The 13029-nt window shown below is 44.6% G+C and overlaps 1 long non-coding RNA gene across 2 annotated transcripts; it reads right to left on the bottom strand.

The window, feature by feature from the left end:
* Positions 1-725: 725 nt before the first annotated feature.
* LOC116664475 lies at positions 726-12439 on the bottom strand. Of its 2 annotated transcripts, none has more exons than XR_004320995.1 (5): positions 12254-12439; positions 7087-7193; positions 6100-6194; positions 4692-4786; positions 726-1768 (listed from the first exon to the last, which is right to left on the bottom strand). It is a non-coding gene; the product is annotated as an uncharacterized LOC116664475 (long non-coding RNA). The 2 variants fall into 2 exon arrangements; XR_004320996.1 differs by having other exon boundaries at positions 726-1315.
* Positions 12440-13029: the final 590 nt, after the last annotated feature.

Below are 13029 nucleotides of genomic sequence, written 5' to 3'. Positions count from 1 at the left end.
TCTCCCAGCAGAGGGATGTTGGGCTGGAAATCTCTCCCATCTATCTATCCGCCCACATACAACTTGCTTTATATTAGTGGTTTCCAATTCTGGCCTCATATTAGAATCACCTGGGGAGCTTTTCAAATCTACCAATGCCTGGGCCACATCCCAGAACAATTAAATCAATTAAATCAGCATCTCTGGGTTGGGCCCAGGCACTGGTATATTCCAAGCGTGCTCCACAAGAGTCTGATGTTCAGCCAGAATCAGAAATCCCTGCTCTGTGTTATGCCTTTCTTGTGTGTCATAACAATGTTAGTCAGTGTATCTGTCATCTGAAATAAACTACTTGTATTAATTTTCTATTGCTGCATAACAAATTAGCACACACTAGAGGCTTGTGAGCATACCCTTCTGTAGGCTGGACTGGATTCCCTGCTCAGGGTCTCACATGGCTGTGAGCAAGGTCTCGGCTGAACTGGGCCCTTCCCTGGAGGCTCCGGGAAGGAATCTGCTTCCAGCTCGTTCAGGCTGATGGTGGAACTCAGTTTCGGTGGAACAGCTGAGGTCCCGGCTCCCGTGCTGGCTGTCACCTGGAGTCACTCTGCATTTCTAGAGGCTGCTGGTACTCCTGGCCACGTGACTCCCTCTATCTTTAAGAAAAACTTTAAGAAAATCCAGAGAGAACTCACTGATTTTAATTTGCGCACTTCACCATTTTAAATGATCACTTGAGGCTCTTATTACAAGGACAACTGACTTGGAAGCTTTAATTATATTTGAAAAATCCCTTCACAGCAGTAACTGTATTAATATTTGATTGAACAATATGGGAATGAGAGTCTTGGGGGGCCATATTTAGAATTCTGTCTACCATGACACCCCCAAATTGAATGGCTGACAAGAAGAACTATTTCCCACAGCCCTATGGGCCGGCGCTCTGGGCAGGGCTCAGAAGGGCCAGTGCACCTCTGCTCCACGTGGCATCGGCTGGGCTTTCTCATGCACTTGCAGTGCGTTGGTTGGTAGAGCTGGCTGTGGGGCTGGCTGGTCTTTGTCGGCCTCACATATCTTGGGATGGCTGGACCTCTGATGTTATAGGCTCTCTCTCTCTTTCTCTCTGTCTGTCTCTCTCTCAAAGAGGCTGTCCCAGGCTTGCTTCAAGCTGTGGAGTCCCAGGAGAGTGAGAGTGGCAGCTCCGAGACCTCTTTAAGTGGCGGCTTGGAAATCACACAGAATCACATCTGCCACTTCCTTCTGGTCAGAGCAAGTCAGAAGGCTAGCCCAGATACAGGGGGTAGGCCAAAAAGACTCCACTGTTTGATGGAAGGAGCTGTAAAAAATTTACAGCCATTTATAATATGTCATCACAAGTAATCAATATTTATGAGGCTATGTTGACAACGAGGTGTTTGGATGCTTCAGAGGTGCGAGAAGCACACGTAGATGGCCCTGACTTACCCTCAGCTACAGGCCAGCACATTTCAGTTCGCTCTGATGGAAAAATCCCAGGCGATTAACCAAGACTGTATGTTGAGTTGTGACCACCAGGTGCCCACGACTCAGATGGCAAAGACAAAGGAAACAATGCGCTGCTACAAGTCCAACCTTTTGAATCTTAGAGTGGCTACAAAATCATGCAACTAGATGTCCAGCACTTTAAAGGGCCACAGGCATCAAAGAACTCTCTTTCCCAAAGTAAGAAGCGGAGCACTTCTCATTCTTAGTTTGAGGATCGTCTTGGCTGCCATGAGGATCTAGAAGCTCCTTGTGACCTTGTATTTTACTGAAATGATAAATAGTCAAACACATTCAGTTTACACTAATTTCACGAGGACATGTTGTCTGCTGAAACTATCCAACACTCTTAGGCTGTGTCCTTTTGGTGGCTAACGTGTATTTATTTCCATTAATAGACAATAGATTTAAGGCAGCCACATCTATATTTGGACTAAAAAGCCCTTTGTTCATTAAAGTTTTCATGATCACTGTTTGAAAGCAACAGAAGCTTAGATGAACATATGAACATCAGACTTTGCACCCACCAACTGATCTTCTATATGACCATCAGAATGATCTTTCTAAAACAGCTTTTGGTCAACTAAATTATTCCCTGATTGTTTAAAAGGCTTCAGTCATTTCTTACAGCAAAAAGAATAAATTAAAAAACCCAGCCTTCTTAGTTTTGTGCACAAGGCCCTTCCCAGTATGGCCTCAGTGATGGGTTCTCATCTCCCGTCATTTCCCTAAGTCCCCCGAAGAAGCCAGTATTGTTCATTCAGTAATTTAGTTATTCATTCATTCAAACAAGTATTCACTGAGGGCCTATTACGGACCATAGATGGTCTTCTAGTTACTGGAGATTCACAGATAAACAAAGTATTGTCCCCACTCCCACCCCCACCCTGCCAATGGAGTCAAGGCTTACTGGAGGCAAGAACAAAGATTGAAATGACAATTAGAGTGCACACAGTGTGATGCTATGATAATTCTCCAACCCAGAATGTTTTGCAAACATTCATTCATTCATTGGACATTTAGAGAGTGTCCACTGCTGAGAAGCATGGAAACACCTAGAGAGACCAGTGGGAAAGCACTGAGCTTAAATTTTCCACTTTAACTGGGCTTCCACGGCGAAGGAAGAAACCAAAAACAAGCACACAAAAAGGCCCAGGACAGTGTATCCATCTTTCCTTCCTGTGCAGGTGAAGCACCTCTGGCCCGGGGAACTGCACATCTCATTGGAGAGTTCTGCTGCCCCGGAGCCAGGGAGCTGTACCTGACTCCAGTGCAAGGCAGGGTGTGCACGGGGGTGGAAGTGAAGTGAGTCAGTTTCAGGAAAACTGTAGTGGCAACTGAAGGACAAAGGCCCCATGAACATCCTGTAAAATCTGTCTCCCTCCTGTGTTCCATGTTTTCTGCTTTTGGTTCTCAGAAAACAGGGAGAGAAGCAGGATCGGGTTAAAGGGGTAAGGTAACTAACCTTCACCCTGGAGTCATTTTGTTTCCTTTCCCCATCGTTTCCCGCCCTGTCAGTGATCTCTGGAATAGGCCGAGTTACAGCTGGGGAAATGATGGACTGAGCGCTTTTCTGACACCTCACAGGGCCCCACTTCCCTCCCATCTGCCCTTCTACCCAAATCCTCCTCTCATGGAAGAGAACAAGGAAAACAAATTGAGAAAGTCAGCAAAAGAGGGCAGGGGAGGGGTAGATTGAAGGAAGAAAGGAGATCAGTGAGAGGATGGATTTATAGAAATGACAAAATCGAAATCCCTTTCACGTGCCAGAGGCTCCAGCTGAACTAATTTCCTAGTTTCTGCACATGCAGGGTTTTCCACCACATACACCCCTGCATATGTGAACCCTGGGCCTCCTTTAAGGTCCAGGGCAAACACGGCCACCTCCTCTCTGGTACTTCCCCTGATCTGCTGGCTGGAAGTGGTCTGACCCCAGGACTCCTAGTCTTTCTCTGACCTCCCTTTCTGGGCCTTAGCCTTTTCTTCACTGCAACCAACCAGCACACGTGCAGGGCATTTCCCATCCTTGACTGTGAGCCTGTGGGTAGGAGACTCCATACCTAGCACATCTTGGTAATCCCTGGCGGTGCCTAGCCCAGCCCTGCACAGAGGGGACCCTCAAACGACTCCAAGCCAGGAAACCGAAGGTTTTTAGCTCAGGCCTGGCTGCCTGCTCCACTGGACTCTCTCTCTGGCCAGTAACCACACTCTGTTCTCTCTTTCAAGGTCTAGAGATGAGAATTGCTGTCTGCTCTCACTAGACCTCAGGTACTGCATTTTCCATTCTCATTTCCCTACAAAAGAATTTTGTAAATTCTTTTTCTCTTAAACTCTACTCAAATAATCCTAATTTGATTATGTTTTATTTCTCTTGCTCAGACCCTAATTGATACAGTATTTTGTCCATGACAGTAACCGTTACTATTGGTTGGATCACTTTATATATATATATTTCCCCTCCTCTGTCCTTGCAATAAACTGAGCACTTCAGACCTAATTTCACCCGGAGAGACTCAGTAAGGTTAAGTAATTTATCTACAGTTGCTCAGCTTGTGGGGTCTCAGTTCACGTGTTACCATCTCACAGGAGGGCTTCCCTACTCAAAATAACCCCTTCCTCCCAAGCCCTAGTGGCTCTCTTCATCCCCTTCCTAACACTCATCAGGACCAGGTATTTCCCAGTTTAATTGGTGTTTTATCGACTTGTCTCATCCAGCCGAGTGTGTGCTCCGCAGAGGCAGGACTTGGTTTCATTCACGGCTTCACTCTCAGAACAGACTTGATACTCAGTAAATATGTGCTGAATGAATGAGAGAAATCCTCCTTCTTCGGTCCAGGCCCCCTTTATACTACATGTCTTTCCTAACAGCCTGGGATGATTTCTTTTCCTTCTACATCAAGATTTTCAAATCCAGAGTTTAGATCATGAAACTCTACTCACATCAACTCTTTAGATCCAAAGTCAGAAGTCTCAAAATTGGTTTTGATGTTTTAGGAAGAAAATGAAAGAGCCATGAAGAAGCAAAAGGAGACAGAGAGACAGAAGGACAGAGAGTGACACAGAAAGAGAGACGCTGAGAGAGAGGGGGTGAGACAGAGAGAGAGCATGGGAAGAGACAGGGAGACCCTCCAGGGCCGGAGCTGCACTGAGAGCTGCTTGGTGACGGGAATAAAGGAGGAGCGTGTGCAAACCTGGAGAGTCGCTCCCGAGACTGCATTCAAGGCAGGGGTCCTCTGGCAACCCGCAAAGTAATGCCGACGCTTCAATGATTGCTGACACCGTGTACCTTAAAGCAACAGCAAAGTAAAAATAGTCATAGTTAATAAGTAAACAACCAGTGTCGAGATTCAAATCCAAACAGCCTACTATCTTGAAAAAAATCAAGTAAGAGTACAGATTGTAGTGTATGTTCTGTAAATACTATACCTTCTATTCCCTGGTGACAAAAAATGTTTTACATGCTCTACTAAATCTACTGCTTGTAACGATAGTAGACACCCACACGATTTCACACTTAAAATATTTTAAAATTTCAAATGAAAAGATTTCAAATTCATATGATCCTGCTATACATATAAGTAGTCATTTGCCTTAAAAAAAAATCAACTTTGGACTTAAGTTCTTGGCAATTCTTTCATTTTGTTTCGTAAATCACTCTCTCGGCACAGAATTGGTCTCTGCCTGCTGGGTATCTACGTGAAGCCTCATTCAAGGCTTTTTCAGTTCAGGAAGAACAGAATTAAGTTAAACTCTCATTTCTCCGTTGTGTGTTCGCTGTTCTCCACTGCGAATTTCCCTTGGACGTCACTGTAAGGACATTCCTGGGAGTGTTCCAAAAACCATAAGGTGTACTTGTCTAGGCTGCAAGGCCTGGAGTCAGGGAACCGAGTACAGCGTGTGACACGTCGATGGAACTTGAAAGTGATTCCGTTGGCTGGCGGGAGGATCTCAGGGCTCATCTCAAGAGGGTAAATAGCTTAGTTGTTTTCTTTCCAAAGAAAAGAAGTTACAGCTGTTAGAAGCCTCTGTAATCTGTGTTCACTGGGTAGATATGAGGGTCCTTGCTCCTTAAAAAGTCATCCTGCGTGAATGCAAAAGGAGTCTTAAAGCAAACCCCTGGAGCCAGGGTGGACCAGCGTGGAGAAAAACATCACAGATTAAAATGAGAAGAATTCTGCACAGATGCCAACATGGGACAGGAACAAGACAGAGCAACCCCATTTCTGGCTGCTCATAACTGGAGCCATGACACCAGCCACCGCCGGGAAGGACCGGGGCGAAGAAGAAAAACCGCATGTGTGCGTAAAATGAGCTTCCACAAGCCTGGATAATTTATATCAAGTGTGGCTGTTATTCTTGTCAGACGGTTTTGTGTGTGTGTATCTAAAAATCCTTGTAAATTCCACAGAGACATTGTTCCAGTAGAAATCCTTGCAATCACTGTGGTATCTCCTGACCACACCATCATTTCTGGAGAAGAAACTCCAGGCAGGGTACGCATGTCCCGAAGCTGGACTGTGCTGTGCTATCTGCCCATCAGTGTGACTATGAGATACAGTCTGAGAAGGATCACATCCTGCTGGGGTTAACTTGACTTACAGTGAGTCTCTGGGCTTGGCACATCCATGTCAACAGCTCTGTGGCCAACCCAGGTCTCCAAGGGTGGTTTTCAATGGGGCAGCCTTACGGGGAATCTGTGTAAAAAAGGGTGAATTGTCAGTGATCTATGATTCCCTGAATCCATTTCACATTCCTGTTTGTGCCAATAAAATTTAAATTTCTCGCTTAAGAAAAATAAGCACAGTGGTATTGTTTTGGGCTGCCCTCTTATAATTCTTTCAAACAAATTCTATCATCAGCGTGAGATAAATGAGTTTGAAACCCAATTGCTGATCCAAACAAAACATTAGAAAAAGATGGAGGGAGACAGGAGGGAGTATGAGGTAGAACATCAAAGTCAAGGGGTTTTGTTGTTGTTTCTGTTTTGCAGCTACTTTGTTGTTTTTAAACAATGCAGCATCGTTTAGGTCAGAGTACACAGGGCTGGAGCTCAGGATCCAGACCCGTCTTTGCTGTGTGAGCCTCAGTCCTCAATATCCGGAGTAACAAGAGGTTGCATCAACTAAGCTCTAACATTCAAACCTTGCTTTTGTGGGTTTACACGGTCGGAGCCAGTTAGCCTGGACTTGCTCTACCATCTCTTCCATTTATTAGCCTATTTGCTGTGTGAATACGCCCTTCTCCAAAAAATAAACTCTCCTGGTTCCCCATTTGTTAAACGGGCACAATAACAGTACGTACCCCTCTTAGGGGGTCTGTGGAGATTAATGAGTTTCTATACGTAAAGGCAGCGTTGGCACTTGGAAGTACCTTGTACACATTAGCTATTGATACTTACATCTTTATTATTATTCCGTCTTCATGGAGAAAGCTAAACCAGCATTTCTCATTGTAAGAGAAGCATGCTGTGTGGTGCGTTGGTGTAGGCACGGGCTTGAGCAGCAGGGTTTTGTGAAGGGGCTTACGTTTTATGATACATGAACCATGGAGAAGTGAATGCCCTTGAAACTCGGCAAAAGCTCTCACCCTGTGAGCCTCTTCCCAGTGAAGTCACTTCTTGCTGGATAAACAAGTCTGGCCCCATTGCGGGAAGCACTCCAAGTGAAGCCTCCTTTTTGGTGTGTGATCTGCGTCTGAAATAAGCATTTCAATTAGATTCATTAAGACAGTTATTACTTGGTAATTGAATAGCAACAGATTGCAAAGGAACACTTACTGAGGTCTAATAAGTATGTAGGAGAGAAATCGTCTCTTTCTGTAATTCCATCAGCTATAAAGCAGTGTAATTAGATTCTGACTAACACATTCAAATTGAAAGGAATGTTGAGGCATATAATTGGCACTTAGGAAGATACCTGCATTACGTTAGGTGCTTCCGATTTACATACTTATTAAGTGTCAGTTTAAGTTGTTAAATAATTGAGACTAGTGGACAGTAGTAGGTCAAGTGATTAAGTATTACATTCTTCAACATATTAATAAATTAAGACCAGGTCTATTTTAAAATGCAACATGCAACCTTACTGTGTCCATAAGGTTGCATAGATACATGTAATATTTCAATGTTTCTCATTCAAAAATTCAGGACTCGACTCTGATTTTCTCAACTATAATAGATTCATTCATTCATTCATTCATTCATTTGCAATCATTTTTTGAGCAACTACTGTGTGTAAAAAAGCACATTGTTTGCCATCAATTTGATAATAGAGATAAGACGGGTATGTAAGAAAAATCCAGTTTGTGACACAAACAAAGTATGCTGGCAGAGCAAAAACAGAAGAAAAAAAAAAAACAAATTCTTTTCATATTCTCTTCTTTTCAGGAGACATAATCCTCTTTTGGATTTCAATTTTCTACCAGTTATACAACTAGATAGTTCTACTTCCAAACCAAAGCACAAACTTCAGAGGTAGATCCTTATCCTTTATTATTTTTGATGCAAAATGAGGACCACGTGCTATGTGCATAGCAAGTTCAGTTAAGTACTTACAAAGCCCTGGATATCTTTTTATAATGAAAATGCATTTAATTTTTTTGAGAAGTTCCATTTAATGCAGTTATATTAACCACCAAAATGTGGGTAACTCAGTTTGTCTTTCACTGAAACCATCTCTCATAAGAAAATATAACTTCTTTTTAAATATAAGAGACTCATATCCTAGAAAATCCACAGGGAAACAAAATCTGCAGTGACTGCACATGTGTGGTTGTGGTGAACAGTTCAGACTGCATTTATCAGGCAGAAGTCTCACTTGATTGATAGCTGCTGCAAAAAAGGACCACTTTTGTTAGCAAAGCTGCTGAAAAGTAAAGAAAAACCACTAACCCTCCCCCTCCCAGCACACCAAAAAGCAGGACTTCTTGATAATATCCATTTTTGATGATTTTCTAATTTGTAAATGTTGACAGAATGTGTCCAGATTGCACAAAGTTCTCACGATTGGCAACATTTCCCCCCTCCTCTCTTCTTAACCACCTTTTTATCTCGGAAGGGACGGAGAGGAAAAGAACATGTCTCTGTTACTGTTCCAGCACCATTCTGATTTTACTGTCAAAGCCCCAGCATACCACGACCTTATGTTTATAAATCCAGCTCCTTATCTAGCAGACCAACCTCTCCCCGCTCCCTCATTGTCACAGATACCATGGTCTCCCTCGTCGTTCATGCTCACTATCACAGCTGGCATCTGACACTACCCTTTCCTCCCTGTCACTAAAAAATGGATGTTGCTCAGCCTGTCACTTGTCTCTACTACGTCTCTAAAGCTCCATCTTAGCTCTCCGTGTCTGTTCAACCTTTACTCATGCTTCATCCTGTGTGAAGACTTACAATGCACTGATGTGACAACCAGAGGGATTTATCCTGAATATGAGGGAGAATTGCTTGACCATGACGCATTGGAAAAGGCTTTTAAGGGAGTTTGTCGTGATGCTTAAGGATGACAGACTCCTCTTGGATGGGAGCCATTTTGCATTTTCTGGAACTTGACTTTGTTCATCTGCTTACTTGGGGCCATGCCTCCCCTCTCCCCTTGCAGCTCTGACTCTGCTGATTCCTCGGCCTCTTATATCTGCCTTCATTTCATCCCCAGCCAAGTACATAGATTTCTCTATTATTGATACCTTATCATTTCTTTACAAATTCCCGTGAACACCCTTCTGAAGTCACTTCAATGACCAATTACAATAGAAGCTAATATTTATTAAGTACTTACTATGCACCAGACCATGTCATAAGCACTTTGCTTATATTATTTCCTTTAATCCCATAACAACTATAGAAGTCAGATATTATCAATATCTTATTGTCCTAACTGGGAAAAGGAGATTTGAGTTAAACAACTTGTCCGAGGTCACGTGGCTAGTAAGTTGTAGAACCAGGATTTACACCTAGGAAGTCTCCCTCGTAACTACCACAGCATAAAAGGAGTCACCTGATTAAATTTCAGGCTTGTCTCCAACAGAGCTGACGTTTACTGCTATCCTCCAGTATTCATCCCCCTCTCCTATCTTAATATCACCCAGATTTAATGAAAATGCCACTCATCTCCAAACTGCCCCATCACAGCTCCAGTGGTGGGCTCTTGTTGGTTGAAACCCATTAAGGCGTTCCCTTTCCTCTGCCATGTCTTTTGTACAGTGGTGGGCGCCTGATGTTTAAGTGTCTGAACCTGGAAATTCTTGTTTGGAAGGCTGGACAGAAGTGCTCCCCCTGTTGCCGAATGTGAGAACAGCAGCACAGAGCTCCCACTTGTCCTGGCGCCAGTCCCATGGCCAAGGCAAGAGCCAGTCTTAGCATGAAGCTACCATCCAGATGGGATGGGAGGCAGATGGGAGACCTGGGAAGAAACTGGCTGAGCTACTTCAAAGCCCACCCAGCCTCTGGAGTTCTTGTTATGTGGGCTAGAGAACCCCTTGTATTGCCCAAGACAACTTAAGCTGGGGTATTTTACGGGTGGAGATGAGGCCCGTTTGCCCAGGACAATCCAAGTTTATACCTGTTTTTCTGGAATAATTATTAGCTATTATTAGATATTATTTTACATATTATACTTATATAATGTATATATTATAATTATTATTGCCTCCTTTCATTCTCAGAGTGTCCTCGTTTGGATAATAAATCATATGGCCACCCTAGCTTTTCCATAACTTGAAACAAGAAGCCCTAACTAACCCATTCAGTTCTTTCTCCGACTTGATTTCTTTCTGTGCTTTTCACAAACACCCTACAGCTTGATGTGAGAGGATCAGAAAATAAAGATCCCCTGATAAATGGGACATGGTAACTTTGACCCATCAAATTCCTGACCTCTCCTTGCTTCGAGTCGGCTAAGAAAAGGTCTCTTCGTGCCCAAATCTAATGAAAAGGCCATTTGGGGACCCGTGAGCTCTCGCCTGCGGGGAGCCGCACCCGAACCCCGCTGACCGCAGGAGGCGAGCATCAGTGCTGTGAATCCAGAAGCATGGCATCCACATTCTCTTTGTCAGCAGGGAAAGATTAGGCTGTTCCTTGCTGCTCAGTCTTTCTTGCTGAACAGTCCAAAGCAGCCCCTTAGAATAGAAAGAACTACGCATCACTGAACATCATACCCGTGAACCAGCACAGCACATCAATGCCGACGCCCTGGGAACCAGATTGAAAAGGTGTTCCTGGCGTCTGAGTCAGAGCCAGAGCAACACACTGAGTGAACGTCGGATTCCAGCTAGGAACGCTAATTTTAGCAGGGGCCAAGAAAGAGAAAATGAGGAGAAAATAGCTCTAATGGAGAATCATAACTGGAAACGTTTGGATTTGTACCCTGAAATGCAGCACAGGCCTTTGGACTTGAGGTTTGGGGAAGAGAAAACATAATGATTACAAAGCAAAAATAAGGAAGGATTCAAGCACTTTGCATCCCTGAATCTTTCCTTCCACTCAAATACTGAGAAGAAAAATTTTGAAAATATTTACTTTTTCCTCCAGATTCATGTTCATCTCCTTAAAAAAAAAAAAAAAAAAAAAAAAAAGCTTTAAAACAGCAATCCCGGCAACCAGTATAGTAGGTGTAGCAGGTATCCTGGCTGGGCGGAGGGTGGGCATCCAACACACGGAGGGCCTCTCTTTGTGTGTAGTAATTGCAACCAGTAGGAGAAAAGTTGAAACTCATCTAATGACCCTGGTTGGTCCCATGATGACTATGTATCTGAGGGCCCCGAGGGCCTGCAGCCCGTGGAAAGCAGTCGAGTGAGAAGGGATGGACAAGGAACAGGCCGAGGTCTCAAGGGAATGGGAGTTCTGAACAGAGCTTGGAGGCTCCTACAGAATTTGTCATCATCCGGGGAACCAGGAACCCATTGCTGCATAACAGAAGATTCCCCAGCTTAAAAACAATGACCATTTTATATGAGTCATTTTATACGGGGCGGGCCTCGGTTGAGTCCTCTGCAATATGTCGAGGTGACTGGGGTCACTCCATGGCATTCAGCCGCATGCCTGTGGCCTTGGCAGGCATGGCTGGAAGGCTGGACTCCACTGGGCCCTTTCCTCCTCTGTGGAGTCTCAGGGCCTCCGCACATAGTTTCTCAAGCAAGGGCGTCAGATTTCTTAAGGGGTGGTGCTGGGCTCCAAGTGCCCAAGGCCAAGGCTGCCAGTTTCCTTAAAAGCCAGGGCCAAGGGGGAGCGTGTATTTCAGGGGTGGAGCATGTGCTTAGCATGCACGAAGTCCTGGGTTCAATCCCCAGTAGTGCCATTAAAAACAGAATTAAGAATAAATACATAAATAAACCAATAAACCTAATTACGCCCCCCCCCCCAAAAGAAAAACTATTAAAAAAAAAAAAAAAAGCCAGAGCCAAACTCAGCATAGCTTCACTACCACCGTCCTTACTCTCTTAGTCAAACAAAGGCCTGCCAGATTCGGGGGGAGGGGGGCGGCAAGGACACAGGGGCCCCATATCTCCTCGGGAAGCATGTCAAATAATTTGCCTCCATCTCTATTTTGCCACAACCAGTTACACCAGCAGTGTGTGTGTGTGTGTGTTTGTATATTGAAAGAATATATCCCTAAATACTTGAGGGCGGCTTGTGTAATCTTGCTCGGGGAACCTAACTCCCCTTCAAACTGGAAATGAAGTCATTCTCTACCCTTGACTTCAAAAGTGTTGCCCTGAGCTCGTTTCACCTCAGTCAGGTGAAGGCGATACTCACCACGGCAGGGAGGCAAGCGGATCTCCACCTTCAGAGCTGTGTCTCTGAGGACCTGCTAGCCTGTGGGCTACTGATCTAGGCTCAGACCCACCACCCGGGGCGGAGGAAAGAGTTGGATCACTCACGGCTGGGGAGTTTTGAGGCTCCAGCTGAATTTCTGCAGGAAACCTTGTCTTCCTCCCTTGACTTTCCCAGCCCCACCCTCGGCTTCTGACTGGGCAGGAGTGGTGATAAGGATCTCTGGCTCCCAGTAGGGAGGTCGCGTTCCACTTTCCTTGACATGGAGAACAGTTGATTCTCAATTCCTGCAGGATTCAGGCAACAGCAAAAGAGACGGCAGCTGTGTTCTACAATCAGAATGGTCTCTCCCTGGAAACATGGAGGCAGGGTTGCAGAGTGTCCATGAAATACAGAGTGTGAGTTTAGACAGCGGCGGTGATGAGTCATAACAAGACAATTACCCTGGTGATGGCGTGGGGTGGGGCCTGCAGTTAAATACGTACAGGGCTTGGAGCCACTAAGGTTTGGGCACTAAAATTCAATCTGTGCTTATTGGCTGGTGAAGCCTGAGATGGACATGTTGTATAGATCAGATCTTTATTTATTTATATTTTTTAGTGAAGAAACTGAGTTGAAATAAAACATGAGCCGACTTAGCAAAGGGAAAGGTGAAAACAAGGGAAGAGTGATACACAATAACCTTCTTTATTCTGCTCCGTCTACCTTCCTTCTCCGCTTGTACAGTTTGAGTTTAAGTCCCGGTGGGGAGAGGTGGC

The sequence above is a fragment of the Camelus ferus genome, chromosome 6, assembly GCF_009834535.1.
Source record: "Camelus ferus isolate YT-003-E chromosome 6, BCGSAC_Cfer_1.0, whole genome shotgun sequence".
Taxonomy (NCBI): domain Eukaryota; kingdom Metazoa; phylum Chordata; class Mammalia; order Artiodactyla; family Camelidae; genus Camelus; species Camelus ferus.
This window is presented reverse-complemented; position numbering and strand designations above follow the sequence as displayed.